This window comes from Condylura cristata, unplaced genomic scaffold (assembly GCF_000260355.1).
Source record: "Condylura cristata isolate star-nosed mole 26May11 unplaced genomic scaffold, ConCri1.0 scaffold00012, whole genome shotgun sequence".
Classification (NCBI taxonomy): domain Eukaryota; kingdom Metazoa; phylum Chordata; class Mammalia; order Eulipotyphla; family Talpidae; genus Condylura; species Condylura cristata.
The window spans coordinates 36857110-36880474 of NW_004567113.1; the positions used below are offsets into that span (position 1 = coordinate 36857110).

At 41.9% G+C, this 23365-nt stretch overlaps 1 protein-coding gene across 3 annotated transcripts in view; it reads left to right on the plus strand.

Moving 5' to 3' along the window:
* Positions 1-23365, plus strand: part of APBB2 (amyloid beta (A4) precursor protein-binding, family B, member 2) — a 304616-nt gene that overhangs the window by 38104 nt on the left and 243147 nt on the right. For all 3 annotated transcript variants that reach the window (XM_012724124.1, XM_012724127.1, XM_012724126.1), the window contains exon 2: positions 19636-19790. The gene's annotated coding sequence lies outside the window, so the exon portion shown is untranslated. The remainder of the gene's footprint in view (positions 1-19635; positions 19791-23365) is intronic.

Consider the following 23365-nt stretch of genomic DNA (forward strand, 5'->3'; position numbering starts at 1 on the left):
TGCAGTCCTGATGACAAGTAAGTGATTTGGACACTTTCTTGTGCCCGTTGGCCCCTGTCTGTTTTCATTGGAGAAGTATCTGGTTAGCTTTCCTGTCCACTTTCTGGATTAGATCTTTGTTGAGCTGCATGATTTCCTTGTAGATCTTGAATATTGTATATTATTCTAAACTGTTGTCATGGAAAAAAAGAAATAGTCTCTAACTTCTATGCTCCTGGGGAAATAAATGTCTCTGTACCCCACTTAGGGAAACTTGAGGAACCACTGTCTTTATTATTCCTAAATACCTTACTCACCTGAGATTGTAACACTTACGTGTTCCCTGGCTTCTTATTAATTTTTTTAAGGTGACTATTTCCCCCAATGACCTGCTGTTATACAAGGACCACTTGTTATACAAGTACTTTTGACTTCAGGCTCATTCTAGTTTTAGATTGCTTCAGGTTAAGAAAACTAGTCAGCAGTTTTCTTATGAAAGTTCATTCTTTACTCTTTTTTTATTCCTCTCATTACTAGTTTTTACCTTTACTTTTTAACAACACTTACAGTTATATTTTCTTTTCATTTTTGGCTTTTCATATTCTTAAAATACTGTAAAAATAAATCAGCTAAATTTTAGCATAAATACAGTGAAAGCCAGCGGCTGAAATGATAACAGTTTGGAAAACATTCGATGGAAGCACTTGAGGAAAAAGCGTTCACCGTCACAGGCTGCTGTTTGAAATAACTCATGTTTCTTTCCCACCTCTAAAATGTCATTTTTCTAGTTCTTCTTTTTGGAAGCTTCAGCATGCAAAGCTTTGACAACAATTTAGGAAAATTAAATCACTACCCACTGTGCGTGACATTTACTTACAGATAAATCATTTGGCTAAAAATTGGCAGCTGCGGAAATGGGTGAAACAATGAAATGTTTGCTTGGGTTCTTGTTTAAAGGAAGGGGATTCGTCAAGATGGCCAAGTAGTTGCAGGGCTGTGCAAAGCCTTTATCTGATTGTATGTCAGTCACTGAATGGGCATTTTCTTCTTTAGCTTCATGTGCTTTTATGTAATGGTTAGAATACTGGGAACCTGGGCTGTGCAATATCATGCCTGAGTTCTGTAAACTGTTTTAGTTAATCTGAGGGGTTGAAGTTGGGGAAACCCTTGAATTTGTAGCCACTTCAGCTAAGACAGGTAACTGGGAACCCGGAGTTTGTGGGTGGGTTCCCAAGTGGGGTGTCTTTTATGACTGATGCTTTAAATCTGTAGGGTTTGATTGTGGTTAGTCAGAACTGAATGAAGTTGGTACTGGAGGGTCAGAGAATCCATTTGTCTCTCTGAAATGGGGGCAGTGGCTGGGGAAAGGAAGGGAGCCACAGATGACTAGGTTGGTAAGACTCCATTGAGTGCTTAAGAATACAGCACTTGCAGTGTGTTAAAGCACTGCTAACACTGTGAAGCTATCGCAGCCACTCCAGCACAAGTTCCATCCTTAGCCAGGGAGCTGACCCACATGGCGCGGCAGACCTCTCCTAATCCGCCCACTGCTCCCCTCAGCAGCATGCCTCGTCCATCTGCCTGTTTTGCTCCCCACTCTGTCTCTGGTGAATCCTTTCACTGCTCCTACACCTCTAGCCTGTATTCCAGTTCTGAATGCACAAATAAATAAATCTTAAAAAAAAATATATAGGACTCACAGAGAAAAACAGAAAGGCTTCATTTGCACACTGAGATAGAGAGAAAGAACACTCATGGGCCAGCAGGCAGCTAGTGCACTCTCCCTTGCCCACACCTGGCACCCAGAGACCAGGGTGCACTGGGAAGCACACACGTGACCACACATGTGTTCCATGTTTTAAGGTCAACAAGTGACTCAGCTGTGCCCTGAGCTTCGGTTGCCCGGGTACAGTGGGCATGGGACTGGGTGCAGAAAGCCCCACTTTTGCTCAACATCACCCACTGGTTTGGAAGTCCCTCTCCTCCCTAATACAGCCTCCTTGGGAGCTGGGTGCTGCTCTGGCCCTTTTGTACCATGTTACTATGACAACCCAATCAGGGACCTGCCCAGTGCTACCTATGGGCTTGCCGTGGCTTAAGGACTCATTTAAGAATATTTCTAAGTGACAAGAATCAACTTTTCAATGACAACTTTTTGTTGTTTCTAAAACTTCTGGGAATTTACCCTTTGTGCCTGTGATAAAGCTGGCATTATTCAGGTTTTGAAACTAGAAGGCAATGAAAGGAGCATTGATGATACTATTTTACTATTTTCAGAAAATCTAGAAACTTTTTTTGTGTATTTTATTTAAAGGGATTTATCATCACAGAAAGTATCTAATAAGCACTTAATTGGTTTTGCTCTGTGTGGCACAAAGAGAAACTGCTGTGGCCGTTTAATTAGATATAGGGAAATTATATGCCTTCAGCTCATCTCTAAATCAAAGGGACCTTCTCTTGTGCTCTTTGTCAGTGTCTTGGGAAGTTACACCCCCAAACTGCTGATTCCTACTTGTGTTTACAATCAAAACCAGTTGTGGATTCAGAGATTGAAACTGTGATTTAAACACTGCTTACATTTATCCTCAACTAAATATAACTATAGTCTTTTAGTACTTTTCTTTACAGTTACTGTCCATCCTCCTGTAGTCCCCGTCTTTGAAATAGTAGAGGGTATTTATGTTTGATGTGGATCTTAATACAAATCTGTGGGAGTTCATTGAGGCACGATGGGAATAATTTCTCTTTTCATCCAGAAAAATCATCTCCTTTTTTGCAAATGTGCCCACAGCTTTCCTGTCTTCTGCTCTCCCTGCCTGTGGCTCCAGGTGCTGCAAAGTGACAAACCATGTCGCTCCCTTTTCTCTGTGGTCACCTCCCTTTGCCTAATCCTGGGCTCCAATAGCCAGATAATTGAAACCCAGACTGTATCCCTCACCTCTAGTGCATCCTCAGTGCTGCCGCTAATGCTGCAGCACAGAGCTCGTGCTGCTGCCTGGTCCAGGGACTTCATCGGCTCAGATCCTGAGCGGGCGCTCACTGTCTCATCACCCACCTCTCTCCCCTTATAATCTTCTTTTAATAATATAATTGTTTGTGTTTACATCATTTTGTGCCTTTTGCCATCTCGGTTGTAATCCCCGTGGGCCTCCCATCACCAAATTACCCGTGAGCCATCACCCTAGTCCAGAGAACTTCCATCCTCCACCGTTTTTGATCCCATTCCCCACTCCACCCCTGTAAAATGTCTCTGGTATATAGTTGTTCATTATAATTTCTCCCCTGGTCCTTTATATTCCTGCTATCAGTGAAACCATCTGGTATTTTTCCTTTTCATTCTGGCTTATTTCACTAAGCATGATCCCTTCCAGCTCCATCCATGTTGCTGCAAAAGGCATGTGTTTATTTATTTATTTATTTTGGTTGCTGAGTAATATTCCATTGTGTATATATACCACATCTTATTCATTTATTTATTTATTTATGCATACAGAACTGGGGTACAGACCAGAGGCTCAAGGGCGGTGAGAGGCTTCACCAGAGTCACAGTGGGGAACAGAACAGGCAGATCCATGAAGTACACTGCTGAGGGGAACAGCGAGCAGGTCAGGAGAGGTCTGCTGTGCCATGTGGTCACCTCCGGGGCAGGTGGGAATCGAACTGATGCGGAAGTGGTTTTAGATTCTCAGTGCTGTGCTTTAACCCACTGTGCCACCAGGGAGGGCCTGTACCACATCTTTTTAATCCAGCCATCTACTTTTAGGCTTTTGGGTTGATTCCATGCCTTTCCAATTGTAAGTAAAGCAGCAGTAAACATCCCCATATGATCTTTTACACACCAGCACTGCTGCCCAGTTTAAATATGCTATAAAAAATTCCCACCTTGTTAACATTGCTCTAACTATTCACTGTCATATTGCCCTGTGCTCCGTGTGGGTCTAAGCCATCTTTCTTTGTCCTGCCTCATCCTTCATTCCCCGGAGCCTTCTAGGTAGTTATTATTTGTCGTCCTTGACTTAACTGGATGTGCTTTATCACTCTCATTAGACTGTGTTTTATTCACCCAGATTTTCCCTCAGCTTGGCTCTCATTGCCACTCCACAGTTAGTTGTTGAATTGAATCAACAGTTACATGGAATTTATTCTTTTGAAACAGAGAGGGAGGAGGGAAGGAGGGGAGGGGGGAGAGATGAGATGAGAGAGGGCATGAATGAGCTGAGGCATGCCCAAGCATCCTTTTATGCAGGTGCAATGTAGTGCATGGTGGGGTGATAGAAGGACAGCTCTGCAAAGTCCGGACTGGGGACCCCTCCTGGACAGTCGGTCTGCTTCCTTCCATAAGTAGTGAAAAGAAATGAGAGATGGAGAGACCATCACATAGACTTCACATAGAATCTGATTCAAAGAAATTGTAAAAAATAAAGACAAAGAGACAGTTGGAGAATCTGAGCACGGATCGATAATTGATGTTGTGAGCTTATTCATCTTCATAGATATAATAATGTTAATGTGTTTTTGTTTTAAGCTGTCCTGGGTTTTAAGGATACTTACTGAAATATTTGCAGATATCAGGATTTACCTCCGAAGAACCGGGTGGTAGAGGGGGGTCTGTGGAGGAGAAAGGGAAGTAGAAGATATGAAAATAAAACAAGATTGGCTTTTAATTGGTAATTGAGCGTAAAGGGGTTCATTCAGTTTTTTTAAGAAGTGTTTGAAGTGCTGTATAATAACTAGTATAAAAGGTATAAAGTAAGGAATAAGACATGGATCTTGTTTGCAAAGAATTGGAAAGATCAGCTTCTAGCTCTTTCTCCAGTGACCTGCATGATCTGGAGCCAGTTATTCAACATTTCAGGGCCCCATGGACTCTCCTGAGCAAGTGAGTTCATTGGGTGGGGTCCTCATTGGCCGGGGTCATCTGGAATGCTGTACTTTTAAAAATGGGCCTGTGTTCCGGGACAGAGAATCAAGTAGCTATGCCTGTGAAGAGAATGATTTCACTGAGGCTGTGTATTTGCCAGATCATAGTTCCAAACTTGTCACCCCTTTTCCCCAGGGAACCTGGCAGCGTCTGTAATATATGTTGTCAGTTTGAGATGATAGAACCTCAGCCAAAAAGCAAAGAAGCATCATATAATTAGTGGAATAGTCTTCCGCAAAGTTCACGCTGTGTGTGTAGTGATTAAGAGTTCAGGCTCTGGAGGCCAAGTTCAAATCCCTGCTTAACCCCAACCTGTACCACTTGGATTCATTCCTTAACCTACTTTTCATAAAGGGTGGTTATGAGGATTAAGTGAGCTTATACATGCAGCGTGCTCTAGTAACATAGTAACAGCTCAATAAAGGCTAGTTACTGTTCTCCTAGGCTCTGTTAATTCTGTTTAGATATTCCATTTCCCTTTCTTACAGGCTCATTGAAACTTAAGCACGTCTGTCATCCTTGGGTTCTTCTTTTCCCCCTTCTCTCCCCTCTCACATGGGATGGGAGAGCTCAGTGCACTCCATGGCAGGTGATGGGGGACCGAAAGCCCTGGAAAGGTGTGAGTGACCAGAACTTGCCTCTAAAAGGTCCTCAACCCTCTTGGATGCTGCAGAGCTGAGGGGTTTGCCTGGTGTTCTTATTAGTGGAATAATCTGACTGCCAGTTACTTCTGTGGTCTCTGTGGTCACGTCCAGCTTCCTGAAGTGCCCTTGGGCATCCTAATTGCTGACTAGGGAACAGTGTGAGAGAAGGAGCCCTGCCTCCCTCATACTGAAGGACTCATCCCTGCTGTTGAGAAGGAATGTGAGCCACTGCTCTGGCATTTGCAGGGAGGGGCAGCAGGAAGAAGCATGACCTTCCCTAGTGCTCTGACTCATTCCTTAAGCAACAGGGCTTGTCATTTCTTCTCTTAGGCCCCACGAGCTTGTCCTCCTGGCCCCTGGCAGCACCTGGTGCACCCCCACCCCTTCCTGACAGCCAGTTTGCCTTGGGCCCTGGGTCATTGTCCACCATTGGCTGGTTCACTTCCCCAGCCTGGCTTTTCCCCCACATTTCCCAGTAAATCATATCACTTCTCCAGCACCCACGAAGCAGCACCCTGTGACTTTTTTTTTGCCCTTAAGTCTGTTACTTTCCTCCTTAATGTTATTTCTTGATTGCCTTCATTTTCTCTGGATGCTTCTATTTATTGTCTATTCATTAAGCTGAAAATAGGTTTACAGACTTCTCTTATTTATTCCAGGGATGAGTCTTCAATTTACAGAGGATCCCTTTGCTTTTTCTCCAACTTTGAAGTATTCTATAGCTCATGGAAACTCCCTAAGAAGAGGAATATAATATTTCTATAACAGTTGATAGAATACTTAGTGACTTTATAGATTAAAAACAACATGTAGATTTAAAGGTTGTAAAGGCTAGATTTTGACCTAGGTTTGAAATACAAACTGAGAGGTTTTGAACAACTCTTTTTTTTACCACCTCAGCTTTATCTTTTGAAAAATGGGAATAATACCAGTTTCAAAGGATTGTTGGGACATGATATGTTATAGTTCAAAAATCCTACCTAAACTTACTGTGGATATCATGCTCGCATTTTTACTTTATGGTGAAGTAGCTCTTTTTAAAAGGTAGGTCAAGTCATATCTCCATTTCGATTTCCATTAATTCATTGGCCCTTTTTTCCCCTTCCTTTTGCCTGTCATAAAAAAAAAAAAAGGAGTGATAGAGTTTAAAACTAATGCATTTCGATTGTGTAGTGTAGCACTGAGGCTTGGTGAGTTTGAGATTTGCCCTGAAATCCTCTCCTAGGGTTGGAGGTGAGAGATGAGCAGGGGAGTCCCTCCTTACATCCTTATCTATAAATTTTTTAAAAAAGATTTATTTATTTATGAATATAGAACAGCATCACAGGCCAGAGGTGTGGGGGTGGGGGGTAGGAGGATTCACCAGAGACAGAGTGGGGAGCAGAACAGGCAGATCTCAGTGAACTACACTGCTGAGGGGAGCAGTGGGTGGGTCAGGAGAGGTCTGCTGCCTGGCCAGGGATCGAACTCGAGCTGAAGTGGCTGTGGCCAGCTTCATAGGGCTGCGCTTTAACCCATTGCACTGGGGAGGGAGGGCTCTCCCTGCATCTTTAAATGCCAGCTTATTCAGTACAACCTGAGCCCACCTGGGGTGCTGTGTGGGTGTGCGCTCCTCCTGGAGTCCTGTTTAGTGTCCCGCATTTAGATCACTGTCCAGAGTCCTGCGCTCAGGTGGGACACCAAGGGGCCTCATGGTGCAGTGGGCACACACACCTGTAGCCTCGACTCGGTTAGAGAGTCTATTGATCATCAGTTTGTTCCTTTGTACAGTTAACTGCCATGGGTCCTGGCACTTTGTACACCTCAGCCCACCTTAGTTTCTGTGAGGTGTGTATCTGATGTGTGCAATCACAATCTCCTGAGAAAGGAATTTCAGGCAGTACCAAACAGGTTGCAGAGGCATTTTTGTGGGCAGTGGTACCCTGGAATACCTCCTGAACTACTTCTACCTGCCAAGAAAGGCTGGTCTCGTAGCGTTGGGACTTGCTCGCAGCCAGTGTTTCTTACCTCTGGTTGGGCATTAGAATGACATCACTTTGTCAAAATATACATTCCAGGCTGCAAACCAGATCTACTGCCCAGACATGCATCTTCTGGAAAAGCTTCCCAGGTGCTCTTGATGCCATCCTGGCTTAGAGCTCCTTGCTTCAGGGAAACCAGAATGACATTCTAGTGTGTCTACAATAAAGTTCAATGTAGGGAGCTGTAGGAACAGCAGCCATTTTCCGGGGAGACTGTGTTCTTGTTACCTGTGTTCCTCAGTAAGAACGAGTGTAATGCCTCATAGCAACAGTAGTAGCTAACTGGGATGCCTTTACCTCTGCTGTCTCATTCAGTTCTCACAGCAGCCTGTGAACTGGGTGCTGTCCTTATTTATGCCCCTTCTGCACGGTACATTCAAGGTCACACAGCTAGCATGGGATGAAGCCAGGTTTTGAACATCCTGGCACTGAAGTCAGTGCTCCATCCCTCCTGTTAGCCACTTCTCATTTACCTGTAGGACCACCTTGGATGTGGGCTTAATAGCATGGAGTCCTTACTAAGGGCCATGGAAATTTGGCAAGAATACATAGCTTCTCTCGCCACCAATTCTATGTTGTTTCTTGGCATATCCTGACCCATTCCAGAGTTCACAGGGGTGTACACGTCAGGGTAGCTGCTGTCAGCAGAGAGGGAGGCAGAACACATTTACCACCTCCCCCCTTCCAGTTGCTCCTTCCAGTCTCTCATTTATTATTCAGGCATTTGGGATTAGCTTCCTCCTGGGTGACTTCCTCTTTGACTTTTTCACTGTGCAGATAGACCAAGTGTTCCCCCAGCTGGGATGGCCCTTTGAGAAAGTCTGAGAACAGTGGTTTTCATTTCATCTGTACTTGGGAGAGAACAGAACACAGTTCTCAGGGGCCAATGTGCCGATGACTGTAACCACCTGGGGTTCGGTGGGCTTTGGAGTTGGCTTTCATGTGAAGCTCTTCGCAGCCTCAACAGAGAACGGATGGTCTGGAGATCACTCACTTTAGACTGACCAGCCCACATGGACTCGTGAGGCCATCGGGAAAATGCAGCAGGTGAACAGAAACAGTAAGAGGAGCTACTTGCTGGGTGCCAGCCCTTAGGGCTCAGTGTCCCTAAGCCCATCCTCTGGAAGGGAGATGCTGCACCTCTACTTTATAGAGGAGGAACCAGACTCCAAAAGTGAAATGATGCATTGCAAAGCCATGCAGAGAGGAGTGGTGCAGCTGCATTTGTACGCTCACCTGTCAAAGCCCACGAGCCTTTCAAAATACTTCACCTTCTCTTCTGTGAGAGAAAAGGGTGCTTCATGAATGACTCCCAGGAGACATTAATTTGCAAATTCATGTTCCCTTTCCTAACATAAGGTAGGCTTTTCTTTTTGGGTAAAATGAATAAAGTAAATGCTGCTAAAGTGTCCGAAGAGATGTAAAAGGGGATGATTGGCTGAAGCTGGGCTGGTGATGAGTAGACACAGCACAAGGCCACCTCCCCCCGAGGACAGGACAGACCTCTGCGCAGTTGTTCCTGGACATTTCTGTTTGGACCTTTTACACCCTAACCCCTCATTTTGTTAATATTGATAACTGGCCCACGAAGGAACAATGTATATTTTGAGCTACACTTAATTCCTGCATTTTTACTTTTTCCCTCCAATGAGTTGTAGTTCCTTTTTACCTTTTTACCCCTTTCCTTTTTTTTTATTTGTCCTTTTTAAACAAAAGATTTTGCTTCCCAGTATTACTTGGCTTAAGGTGAATCATGTTTTTTGTTTAAAAAAGTTCAGATTTCTGGGCTCTCCCTGGTGGCGCAGCAGGTTAAAGCACAGCACTAAGAGGCTAGGGTCACTTCAGCATGAGTTCGATCCCGCCCCGGAGGTGACCACATGGTGCGGCAGACCTCTCCTGACCCTCCCGCTGCTCCCCTCAGCAGTGTACTTCGCCCATCTGCCTGTTCTGCTCCCCACTCTGTCTCTGGTGAAGCCTCCCACCGCCCCTTCTCCTCTGGCCTGTACCCCAGTTCTGTATGCATAAATAAATAAAAAAGTTCAGATTTCTTTGAAAAGCATCACAAGAATTAAAGCCATGTCCATAATGTAAGAATTACAAAATATATAATGAACTTTCCAAAATGTTGTTACAATACTTATTACAGTTCCATTTCCAATTCAGGTGTTATAAATGCTTGAGGGAACAAACACTGGGGAAAAAATAAGATATGGTCGTATTAATTGTGATTTCACTTGTTTGGTTAAGGAGATTTCCATGGAGAGATGGAGTTGCTTCTTACTCAAACAAATTTTTCTTGTGGACCTGAAACCTGCCAACCCTGTTGCAGTCTGAGTTGCTTTCACCTTTTCTTCGGGTGATAGCACTATTTTGCTTTGAGTTTGTTTTAAAAAATTGTAGCAGTTCTTAGTGTAATTTATTAGGTTGGAGTTAGGAATGTTATTCCATGAAAATTCTCATTTCCACATACTTGAAATGTAGTAGCACTATGTCTGTCTGTCCGTCCGTCTGTCTGTCTCATTTGTGTCTTTTGGAAATACTCTTTTTTCTTCTTCCTTCCTTTGCCTTCCTTTCTCCATTTGGTAGAAATAACACTAAGACTAATTTATTTTTTAAAGCATTGAACAGATCAGTTAATAGCTAGGTGGACTGCTGCTCACATTCATGAATGTTCAACAAAGCCAGTTAGATCTCTAAAAAAAAAAAAAAAATTAATCAGTGTTTCATATCAGTAGCCTTCAGGCCAGCCTGTTCATGTTAAAAATGCATGTTCTTGTGCCCCACCCCAGGTCTGAATTTGGGAGTTGCTGAATTTGGGAGTTGCATGTGGTCACTACGTTAGTTTTAAACTATCAATATGGTGTTCTGTACTTTTCTTTAAATAAAAAGGTAATTGTATCCTCTCCCTCCACCATTTATTTATATACTAGATTAAAAGCTAGAAAAACAGTTCCAGGTAAGAATCCTGCAGTTAGCTTTCAGAATTTGAGATAATTTCAGTAGATTTTTAAAAAATATATTTACTTATTTATGTATACAGAACTGGAGTACAAGCCAGAGGTGCAGGGGCGGTGAAAGGATTCACCAGAGACAGAGTGGGGAGCAGAACAGGCTGACTAACGAAGTACACTGCTGAGGGGAGCAGCGGGTGGGTCAGGAGAGGTCTGCTGTGCCATGTGGGCACCTCCGGGGCAGGGATCGAACTCATGCTGAAGTGGCTTTAGCTTCTTAGTGCTGTGCTTTAACCCACTGCGCCACCAGGCAGAGCCCAATTTCAGTAGATTTTTATTGAAACACGAGTTGTCATTTTCTGCACTGTATAGCTCTTCAGTTTATTATTACTATTACTATTTTGTTTAAAAAATAAAAGTTTAATGATCACCAAAATCATTAATTTGAAGTTCTAGTTCAAATCACCTATCATTTAAATGAGCCAGACGAGTCAGAGCCCTGGGTGGCAAGGCAAGGCAGAGGAAGGGGGGGGCGAGCTTGTGGCAATGTTCCGGGCCCCAGGGTGCTTCCCTGGGCAGGGAGGGATTCCTGGGACATGCTGGGACCTCTCCTGTGATTCTGATCCAGTTGGACACTGTGGGAAGAGAAAATATGATAGTGAGACTTGGGCACATTTGTTGGAGAAAGTTCTGTCTGTAGCAAGGATTTTAACAAAAAAAGTATTCGTAGGTCGAATGAACTATACAACCCACCAGTCTGTAAAGCATGAAAATACAAAGATGGAAAAGAAACAATTGGGGCTTTCTGGAACTCATTCAGAACAATACTGTACTCAACGCAATTCCCGGTTATTGAAACCCAACAAGGAAATGGACTTCCTTCAGGCAGGGGCACCACTTTGTTTGACATTTTTGATTGCTGTGGTGTTGCCAGCTTTGTTTGTATTATTTAATAAATTCTAGAAGTGGATGATGGTAGGAGCTGGATAGAGTGATATTTCTAGCTGTCTCACATGCTTGAAACCATTATGACTGAAGGAAAGAAACAAAGCATGCTATTCTAAAGGATTCATCATTATGGAAGTGAATTGAACAGCTGGAGAATTAGGGAGAAAATTTAGTAAATGATTTTTTGCTTGTGCTATTGTATTCCATTTCTCTCTGTTCATTTATGGAGAGAATCATGAATGTACCAAACGTGGCAAAGTATATAAAAACTAGTGTTGCTTAAATCTCCGTAATTTATGGACCTCTTTATTTAAAGGAAAAAGCTGCTCACAAATCCCTAGTACTGACATTAATATTTTTATTATGCCCAGATATAAAATTAGGTATAAACTCCTTATGCTTCCAGCTCTCCTATCACTGTAAAACAACGACAAATTTATAGAGTAAATTCAAGCAGAGCTACAACCAATAAAATTCATATTAATAAGGATTTATCATAGCGGATATCTTTGTGCAACCAAAATTAAGCCTCTCGTTGAAAATGTGATTTTGGTTTTGACAACCAAAATTCCAGTTCTTTTGAGATCCACGTGGAAGCTCAGTTTTCCTTCCACTTGTTTACATTCATACCTACCTTCATTTGGCAGGAATACATGATTTTGGTTTTAATTCTGCTTCATTTTTCTTACTTGTCCTTGATGATTAATATGATGCTACCAGGTACCTTGTTGATAGAAACATAAATGCACATCCACTTTGATCAAGCAAGAAGTTGGTGGTTGGTGCCTCATTGCTCGTGAAGTAGTGGAGGAAAGGGAGAGGTTATTAGTTCCTGCAATGTTGGGTTTTAGATTTAGATGAGAGTGCATGATGCCTCCACCCCCACCCCCAAAATGTGGAACATAGGAGAAAAATTAGACTCTGACAGAAGACAATCAGATCAGGACTTTGTTCTGGTGGGAACTGAATACTCAGAAATACTCACCCACTGAAGCATTGCATTCTAGAACTAACGTATTTTAATGCATTTTGGGGTCACAGGAGCAAAACTATTTCTAAAATTTCCCACCTTAGTTGTATCAATGAACTTTTAAGGGATAAGGTAAAACCAAAGTTGGGAGCTTTGTTTGTAAATAAAACCAAAATTAAGTTGCCTTAATGGCAAATACTGCTCTCACCTCTGAGGGTGGAGGCCTTGGTTCAGTGGTCAGGAAGAAGAGGCTGTATTTCACTGGGATCTTCTGAAGCAGCTGAAGTGGCCATGGACAGTGCCTGTTGGAATTGGGTTAGTAAATGGAGTGACCAAAATACTCAGGTAGATGGGCTTCGCATCATGATTAACATTCTCCTGAAATGTTTGTATGAAGTGGGAGATTCAGGGTGAAGTCTTCAGTGACACCATTGATATTATTTTGGTCATGTAGAAGGGAACCTAATAAAGAGCCTGAAGAAGAGCTTTTAGAGGGGTGGAAGCGAACCAGAAGAACTTGGGCAGCCAGGATTAAAGGGTAAGAAGATGAGGTGTTGCAAGACAGTGTGTATTGATTCTTAAAATAAGCAGTAGCTTGCTGTGATGATGACAGAAGCATTGAAAATTGTAAAGCATAAATAATTTTCTCTGCCAGGTCATCTGAGATGGCTTCATGAAGCAAGCAATAGTCAGGTGGGGTCTCGGAGGACAAATAGCTGGCGCCTCAGAGAAGCAGGGCACGGCAATATAGGCAGGCTATCACAAAGGCTTGCCATTGTGACACAGTGTGAAGCTCTTGGAAGTGATTGATAAAGATTGGACTTCACACAGTGTCTTGCTTCTTTCTAAATCAGTATCTCATGTTCATTCCCCCAAATCAGACATGTGCCTTTTGCTGAGTGGAAGGTGATTTAAATAACTGCACAGACCTGGTAAAACACCTCCCCAGGGCTCCAAAATTGACACACTTCATGTCTGATTTTCATACATCCTCTTACATGATGAAATTATTTGCTGAATTTTGCAGCTTAAATTCTCCATCAAAAACCTTCATGCTTGTGGTGCGTTATTAAGTAGAGTGTCACATGGCATCTTTTGGCCAGAGAGTGGAAAGGGAACTGATCTCACTAAAGTGCACCAGATCAGAGAGCTAAGATAACACTGGGCAAAAGAGATTTGGGTGAAAATTCCAGGTCTTTGATTTAAAAGTTGAGTAACATCAGTCAAGTTTGTTGAGGCCTCTAAGTTTCAAGTCCCAAGTTTCAAGTTTCCCTAGTTTAATAATATTTATTTCAGGATGGACATGAAGATTAATGGAAAACACTTAGCAAAAACAGCTTTTCATTATCACAATAAAATATTATAATAAAAAAAATAAGTAAATATAGTACATCAGTGATTCCCAATCATGGTTGTGGATCAGGGATCATTTGGGGACAGTTAGGAAGAATAAAGACTCCCAGACACCACCCCAGATGGAGCTTCTCAGAGTACAGCTTTGGCCATTGCATGTTTGCAAGAGCCCCAGCTTGGAGGTTCTCTGGAGTTGATGGCATTTGGTCAGCTTTACCTGAGTATTCTTAGCTACTCAGTCTTTTGAACAATGGCTCTTAAGTATTTGTGGAGGATGTGAGCTTTTTGGTAATTAATTTCTTTGTGGGTTTTTTTTTCCACTTTCCAACCCATATTGAATTTTTGGATAAGTCAGATCCACTAAGTCCTAGATAGTCTAATTGTCAGCTCTCCCCTTCTTTTTAAAAGAAAACAGATTTTTCAAGTAAACTTTGCTAAGGCAGACATTTGGCATGTGAAAATTGAATTCCAGTTCCTAAAAAAATAATTCAACTTTTCTGCCCTTAAAAATGACTGCAGGAAATGCTTCTAAAATAACTGATACTAGCCTTGTTAAAACTGGGATTGTTATTGGCTGGTTTCCAATGTGTGTTCTGTGTTCTTTTTCTCCTTGCAGGGGAGGATGGGAGGAGGGGCAGGGCACTAGAAAAAGTGGGGAGAGTGTTTGCCTTTTGCCAAAACACACAGAACTTGTAATCCCTCAAATCTAAGAGTGCCTTTCATGTGATGGCAGTTATTTGGCATATTGTAAAATGTGACCTGGAGATTAAAACAAGAAGTAAAATGCTTATTGTATTTGGATCAATTAGAATATTCTTTTCGACTTTTGTGTGTGCAGATGATTTGGTTTAAGAAAATGATTCTATTTCAGCAAAAGCAGTCTTGATGCTCTAATCTGTTTAGCTTATGTATTTTACATACAGGTAAGAATGATAGAAATGTCAGCCCTGTTTGGACAGAACTTTGCTCTGTGCTAAATCCCCGGCACCTAGATTAGTGTCTGACATGTAGGGGGTGTTCATTAAGAATGTACTAGAGGAAGAGGTAACAATTAGACCACCAAAGCTAAAACCTGCTTTTCACTCAGAAATGTCCTCATGAGCTTGTAGCACTAACAGCACCTGCTATTTGGCACTGGCACTCGAGGCTGCTTTTATGTTCGCCTCGCCCTGGACTGCTCTCAGATCAGACTTTGTACCCCTGCAGAAAGGGACAGGCTTTCTTGCTTATTGTGGGTCCATATTGGCATATCAGGCGGCATTGCATTTTCTTAGTAAATATTTGTTGAATGAATCCATAGCGCATACTGAATTTCTGCAATGCTTTCATATTTGCTTTCATCAGTGACCGTTCCATGCAGGTGGCTGATGGTTCCGTCCCAGTTGTATGAGTGATAAAACAAAGGTTAAAGAGAATAGTTATCCTAGGAAGTCCCTGGTCAAAAGTAGCAGAGCTGGGACCAGAATTGTAAATATGCCAATTTCTGCAACCCTTGTTCTTTCTAGAAAGGCTTTAATGACATTAAAAGGTATAAATGTAGGCCCGCTCTGGTGGCGCAACAGATTAGGATGCATCACTGCAAGCTGGCCGCAGCCGCTTCAGTGCGTGTTTGATATTCGGCTCTGGAGGTGACCAAGTGGCCAGGCAGACGTCTCCTGTCTTGTCCGCTGCTCCCCTCAGCAGTGTACTTCATTGATCTGCCTGCTCTGCTCCCCACTCTGTCTCTGGGGAATCCTCTCACCACCCCTGCACCTCTGGCCTGTACCACAGCTCTGTAAGCATAAATAAAGAAGTCTTTATAAAAAAGTATAAATTTATTCTTTCTGCCTCTCCCCCCATTGAAATCCTCTTTTCTTGAGAGGATGGTAGGACCTTTTCCAAACTACTTTATGTCTTTATCGCTTGCTGCCCCTTTTGCTGGGTACCAATTAGGATTATTCTCTACAGCTGCTTTTTGGTTGGCTGTGATGGGCAATCTATTGATTCTATTGATTCTTTAAAAAACAAAAAAGTCTATAGAGTCATTATTGCAAATAATTTTTACTCTTCTCTCTCAAAAATGTGATATGCAAATTTATCAATACTGTGAATTTAAGTTTTTAAAATAAAGTCCCCAAGGGCATGAAGGGAATGTACTCCAGTGTCATTTTCCCTTGTCCTCTGGTTATTTTGAAATGGAACTTTTTTTTTTAAAAGATTTATTTATTCGTGCATACAGAACTGGGGTACAGGCCAGAGACGTGGAGGGTGAGAGGATTCACCAAGGACAGAGTGGGGAGCAGAACAGGCAGATCGACGAAGTACACTGCTGAGGGGAGCAGCGGGCGGGTCAGGAGAGGTCTGCCACGCCATGTGGTCACCTCCGGGGCAGGCGGGGATCGAACTCATGCGGAAGCGGCTTCAGATTCTCAGTGCAGTGCTTTAACCCGCTGCGCCACCAGGGAGGGCCTTGAAATGGAACTTTTAGAAGTGTTGCATGGGCTGGACTGATACTTCCTTGTGACTTTAAAATAGAAAAATAAAGGAACGAAACATCTACGATTCTTAGTCATCACACTGTCTCCTACACATCTGGCCAAAGGCTTTCACTGAAGTTAAAGATCAACGGAGAGTCAGCAGGTGCCAAGTAAGAAAGGGTTTCAGGACCTGCGAATCTGGTCTCATTCTAATTTCTAATTGGCCTTCTCATGAGAAAGATTAGTTGGTGACTTCAGCAGATTTTATCCCATTTGATTTAGTAGGTCAGAGTTCACTCTACCAGATGGCTAAAATTAAACTTCCTCTCATTACCTTGAGCGGTAATGACTTCAGAGGGCTACTTGAACAATACTCAGCACATAGCTTTTCATTTCCTCATGAAATAGCATCAAGAACCTAATTCCTTTTGCCCACTGTGGACATTAGATGTTAGTGTTAAAACAGGCAGAGAAGGAAATGATTTGCCAACCTTGTATTCCTTCCAGAACCCAGCCATGGAAATATGTCGGGGAGCGAGGGAAGAGACCTTAGGAGTGGTTTTGGATGGTGAAAGAACAGTTCCCTTTTTTTGCCAGGTGCCTGACTTCTCAGCTGAGGTGGTACAGAGCCATCGTGTTTCTTCTGGCTGTTATAGAGCGATCACATCATCCCTCGATGGGGCTTTTTTATGAGCAACCACACAGCTGAGGCCTTTGTTGTCCTGTTGCACAGTAGGGAGAGGGTGACTGGGCTCAAAACAGGGCTTTCAGGGAGCCTTCTGCATTTGTCATTGCCATCTGTCCCGCTCTCTCCCGGGCTTTGCAGGAGTTCGCATTTTGCAAGCATCTTAGGTGGAATTGGTGTGGTGTGCCCACTGTAGGTAGCAGCTAAGAGAGACTTGGCCGGGAGCCGTATTTCCACTGAAAAGCAAGATCTTGCTATCTCAGGCATCAGGTACGAAGCATTGGGATTATCTTATTTTGCTTGTTAGTGACAGCTGTTTTCTTCATTTTTGAAACCACTGTTGCCTGTCCCCTAAGACTTGGGTCATTTAGAAAGCACTTGGTGTCAAAACCACTTATTTCCAGTGTTGGGGGTGTCCTTCCTATTTTTTGCAGGTGGCACCACGGGAGCATGGTATTACCTAGTTGTAAACCTTTAGCTCTGCATTGCACATTGGGGATGTCCTGTAATCGGGGTGAGCACAGGCCGGGAGCTTTCGGTGTGATAGGCAGCCTTGTTCAGGACACCTGCCTCCATTGTCTCTTCAGGTGGGCGTCTTCTGGGCTGCACCATGTCTGTGGTTGAGGCGCTGCTTGTTTTCCTGCACACATTTCATTTTTTGTGGAACAAATTTATGCCTGTTCTTCTGGTTTTGCTGGTATGAATTTAATATGTCTGTGGTTCCTATAAACTTGGGTTTGGAAGCATGCGTGCTGGGCCATTGTCAGTGGAAGGAGCACATGGTTGGAGTAGAGGCAGGTGACCTGCCTTGCAGGCTCTGTGGTTCTGGGAAAGAGAGTTGACCCTCTCGGCAGCAGTTTCCTCACTTGTAAACTGAGGGCATCTCAGAGTGAGGGATTACTGAGGCCCTCAGTGTTCCAGTTCTGCTATTGTGTTTTTTGAGATGCTAAGAGTATTGGAAAGTGAGTGTGGTTATGTTCACCAAAGACCTTGATACTGAGAAATTGTAAAACAAGGAGGTGCTCTCTTGAATAAAATGGCATTTTATGGTGCCTCCAGTGATAGAGAAGTTTATGTCTGTTAGCTAAAGGAGCGGGATAACTCTTTCTGTGGTAAGCTTGCAGAACAACAAATAAAAATTTCTCACTGCTAGGAAAATACTGTTGTTAAGTCCTGGAAGTGTTACTGGACACTTGGGTTTTGAACTTCGTAATTTAAAATTACTGAGTTCAGATAAATAAAAATTCCTCCATTTATTAGCTCTTATTGTTCACGTAAGAGGAAAACCATAGATCAGGTTAATATAATATAGGCATCCCATGTTTGATTTGTATCCCCATATTATTTAATATAAACCTCAATTAAAGGGACCCTACTTGTGTAAGAAATATATATTCATTGTAAAAAAGTTGGAAAGCAAGAAGACAATACAAATAGCTCTTAATCCCATGACCCAGAAATAGCTATTATCATAGTCAGTGTCTTTAGATTATACACACTTAGCTTATAGAACAAAATTGGAATTGTACCTTGCATCTGTTATCTGCTGTCTTGCTTTCTTCTTGCTGTGTTCCTTTGGAGATGGACTTTGAGACTAGTTTTAAGTGAAGATAGAGGTTAATACTATGGTTGGCACACGTGTGGTGGGGTCTGTTTTAACTGAATAGAAATAGAGCTGTGGACGTAGTCTCTGAAAATAGCATTTGTCTTATTCCTTCTTTTAATATTTAGCATGTATAGATTTTGTCATCACTACTACTTCAGTGAACAACTTCATAATCTGTTATTTCTTAATTGCTCACTAATGATTTTGTAAGATTTCCTAATTTGAGTTTTCTATGACACATTGCTAGCCTCACCCCCAGGGAGAACAAGGCATTTTTACACTTTTTCTGGATCCTGTGATTCCTCAGGCGGAAGCCTGACAAGTAGCTAGTATGGGCCAGGCCATAGGTTTGGCACAAAATAGATTAGCTCAGAGATACTTTTTTCTGAATGTATTATACATTTGGTAACATGTATGATTCACTTACTGATTTTTGGCTTCATGTATCATTTTCTGTTAGGAAATGATAGATGATTGGTTTTGCCCCTTAGATTATTTAGCCTATAAAATTTTACATTACACCATTCGCTTTGTGTTGAAAATATCTTCTAGATTTTCTACCACATTGGAATTTTCTATGGTCCTCCCCTTTAGGGTCTTTTGGTGGTACCCTTTGAAGTCCTGAAATGTTTTATATTTGATTGAGATTAAATCTGGGTTTCATTTTACTTTTTAAAACATATTGAGCAAGTTAATTTTCTGTTCAAGTTCCTGGGGGGAATGATTCCAGGCCTCTGTGTCCCAAGAATTCAGACTGAGCCTTGCCAGAACATTCCTGTGGTTTTCCACAGGGCAGATCAGTGTGTTCATGAAATTTCAGTTGTAGCTCGTCTTTTTCTGTGGTTAATTAAAACATCTGGCTTTTAAATTTTCCACAAACAGGGCATAATCATTTGCCCAAACCTTTTCAGTAATGATTAAATACTTCAACCCTCCTCTCAGAATAGCTCAGACTTGTCTTTGGGACACCTTATAAGCTGCTATTTCTGTTCATTAATGATTTGTAAACACTTGGAAGCTGTTGGGGGTATTTTGCAAGTTTCTTGGAGGGAACAGTTGCGGGTCTGCATCCTTGTCACGGTCCTGGTTTTTGCCTTGCAGGTTGTTTGTGCCCCAGGACACTGCTGTGGGCTGTAGCCAAGCATGCTGGGGTCGGATCTACCCAGCTGTGGAACAGAAGCATTTGCTGGATGGAAAATCCATAAACGAAAGCTCCTCTGAACGCCTGAGACAGACCAGAGCATAAGCAAAATCAGGTTGGTATGTGACAGAGCAACTTGATCGGGTCAAATGGGAACGAAAGTTGTTGGTTCATTCCAGAGAGTGTTTTGAGACAGCCCTAAATAGTCATTCTCAGTTATTTGAGAGATTGGTGCAAGAATCAGTGAACAGTACAGAGTGACAGCCTTCTGTGCATAGATGTTCTCCTTTCCTTCTCCTCCTTCCTTTTCTCCCTTATAGGAGGCGCAAATATGCCCTAAACCATAGAGGCTACTCAGAACAGCCTCAATGAGCAGAAACAAGTGAGACTAGAGTGAGGACCCTCAGCTACAGGTGTCTCTCTTGTTAATTTCTTGCAGTAGTGTGGTCTCCTCGCAGTCAATGCACTAACATTGGTATCATTGGCATCATTGGTAACAATGGCATCATTCCCTAGCACCTGTAGTGTGTGTTAGGGTCATTCTTCTAGTGTGGTTGTGTGGGCTTGGCACAGCCCCCATTACAATATCATACAGAATATTTTCACTGCCCTAAAAATCCCGTGTTCTGACTTCCCTTGAATTCTTCATCTTTGAATCGTTGCTTTTTCCCCACGGTTTCCCAAGTCTTACCTTTTCCAGAATGCATATGGTTGGAGCCATACTGCATGTCGCCTTTCAGATTGGTTTCTTACACTTTGCAATATGCATGTAAGGTTCCTCCATGGCTTCGGTGGCCCATGTTGATAGCTCATTTCTTTTTAACACTGAATAATTGTTTTATTGTGTGTTTGCACCACAGTGTATTCATTCACTTATTGGAGGGCATGTTGGTTGCTTCCAAGTTTTGACAGTTATGAATAAAGCGGCTGTAAATATTCATAGGCAGGCTTTTGGTGTGGACTTAAGTTTTTAATTCACTTGGGTAGCTATCAAGGAGCATGAGTGCTGGATTCTATGGTAAGAATATATTTAGTTTTGTAAGAATCTGCCAGACTGTCTCCAAACTGTATCATTTTGCATTCCTGTCACCAGTGAATGAGAGTTTCTGTTTCCTCACATCCTCCCCAGCATTTGGTATGTCAGTGTTTTGGATTTTAGCCATTCTAATATGTGTGCCGTGGCATCTCATTGCTCTTTTTATTTTCAGTTCCCTGGTGATGTAGAATGTTGAGGCTCTTCTCTGTCCTTGTTTATCATCTGTTTATCTTCTTTGGAGAGGTGTCTGTTTTGATCTTTAACCCTTTTTAAAACATCGAATTGCTCATTTGTAATTATTGTGTTTTTAGAGTTCTTTGTGTAGTTTGGATACCAGTTCTTCATCAGACAAATCTCTTGTAAGCATTTTTTACCTTCTCTGTGACTTGTCTTTTGATATTTGCTGTCTTTGCCATAATAGATGTCTTTAATTTTAATGAAGGCCAACTTACCAATTACTTCTTTCATAGACTGTTGGTGTTTTTTGAAAAAGTCAGTGCTAACATGAGGTCATTTAGGTTTTCCCCCGTTTTAATCTTCTTGGAGTATTGTAGGTTTACATTTTAGGTTTAGGCCTATGATCTCTTTTGGGCTCATTTTTTTTGGTAAAGTGTAAGGTCATTGTTTCGATTCACTTTTTATCTGTGAAAGCCTAGTTATTCGGCACCATTTGTTAAAATCATCTTCTTTCTTCACTGAGTGCCCTTTGCTCCTTTGTCAAAGATGAATTGATTATATTTGTGTGGATCTGTTTCTGGGCTCTCTGCTCTCTTGCATAGATCTGTTGGTCTGATCTTTTCACTAGTACCACATTGTCTTGCTTATTGTAACTTATAATAACTCTTTGTCAGGTCACATTAATACTCTGACATTGTTCTTCTCCTTCAATATTGCAGAGGCTGTTCTAGACTTTTTGCCTCCTCATGTGAATTTTAGAATCAGTTGCTCAGTATCCATAAAGTAATTTGGTAGGATGTTGAGTGTGTTAAATCAGTAGGTCAGGTTGCGTAGAACTGGCATCTTGATAGTGTTGAGTCTTCTTATCCATGGGCATGAATGGTTGTTAATTTAGATCTTTGGTTGCTCTCATCAGAGCTTTGTAATTTTCCTCATCTGTATCCTTGTATATTTTGTTAGATGTATTATCTAATTGTTTAATTATTTATTTTGGTGCTAATATAGATGATAGAGTGTTCATTTCAAATACCATTTCTTAATTGATCATTCCATTCCACTAAAGGATTGGAAGTGGCTTTTTTTTTTTTTTTAAAAAAAAAGATTTATTTATTTGTACATACAGAACTGGGGTACAGGCCAGAAGCTCAGGGGCGGCGAGAGGCTTCACCAGAGACAGAGTGGGGAACAGAACAGGCAGATCGACGAAGTACACTGCTGAGGGGAGCAGCGGGTGGGTCAGGAGAGGTCTGCCACGCCATGTGGTCACCTCCAGGGCAGGCGGGAATTGAACTCATGCGGAAGCGGTTTTAGATTCTCAGTGCTGTGCTTTAACCCGCTGCGCCACCAGGGAGGGCCAGAAGTGGCTTTTATGTATTAACTTTATCTCTTCCACACTTGCTATCATTGCTTGTAAATTTCAAGAGGTGTTTTGTTTGTTTGTTTTTTGTTTATGCTTTGAAATTTTCTATATAGATGATCGTGTCATCTGTGAACAAAGACAGTTTTATTTCTTCCTTTCCAATTTGTATTTCTTGTCTTATCTTACTAGCTAGGATTTCCATTATAGAGTTGAATAGGAATAATAAGAGGGGACTGTCCTTGTCTTACTCTTGATCTTAGTAGAAAGGCATCTAGTTTCTCACTGTTAAGTCTAATGATAACTTTATAAGTGTTTATTGCATTGAGGAATTTCCCCTTTATTCCTACTTTGATAAGGGGTTTTATCAGATGGGTGTTGGATTATTACTAGGTGCTTTTTCTTTGTTGGTATGATTGGAAACTTTTTTTTGCTTATTTATATAATGGATTATATGAACTTACTTTTGAACGTTGAACCAGTTTTTTGATAGGGGTATGTCAAACCTCTTCATCATCTTGAGAAATATTGTCATCTTATCAGTGTTATGAGTTCTGAGCATGAATGTGGAGTATGTCTCTAGTTTTTAAATTTCATTCAACTGTGTTTTGTTTGAAGGGAACAAATCTTGCACGTCTTTGTTAAATTTATTCATAAGTATTTTTACTTTTTGATGTTTTTATAAACCCAATCATCTTGGAAAATTTCTTTTCAGAGTATTCTCTGCTAGGGCATAGACATACAATTGATTTTTTTTTTTAAAGATTTATTTATTTGTTCATACAGAACTGGGGTACAGGCCAGAGGCTCAGGGGCGGCGAGAGGCTCTACCAGAGACAGAGTGGGGAGCAGAACAGGCAGATCGACGAAGTACACTGCTGAGGGGAGCAGCAGGTTGGTCAGGAGAGGTCTGCCACACCATATGGATCTCTTCCAGGGAAGGCGGGGATCGAACTCATGCGGAAATGGCCTTAAGCTTCTTAGTGCAGTGCTTTAACCCGCTGTGCCACCAGGGAGGGCCCGGACTTTTATTTTTTTATTTATTTTTTTTTATTAAAAAGTTTATTTTTACATCATTTTGCACATTTTTTTTTTCATCTCAATTGTAATCCCCACGGGT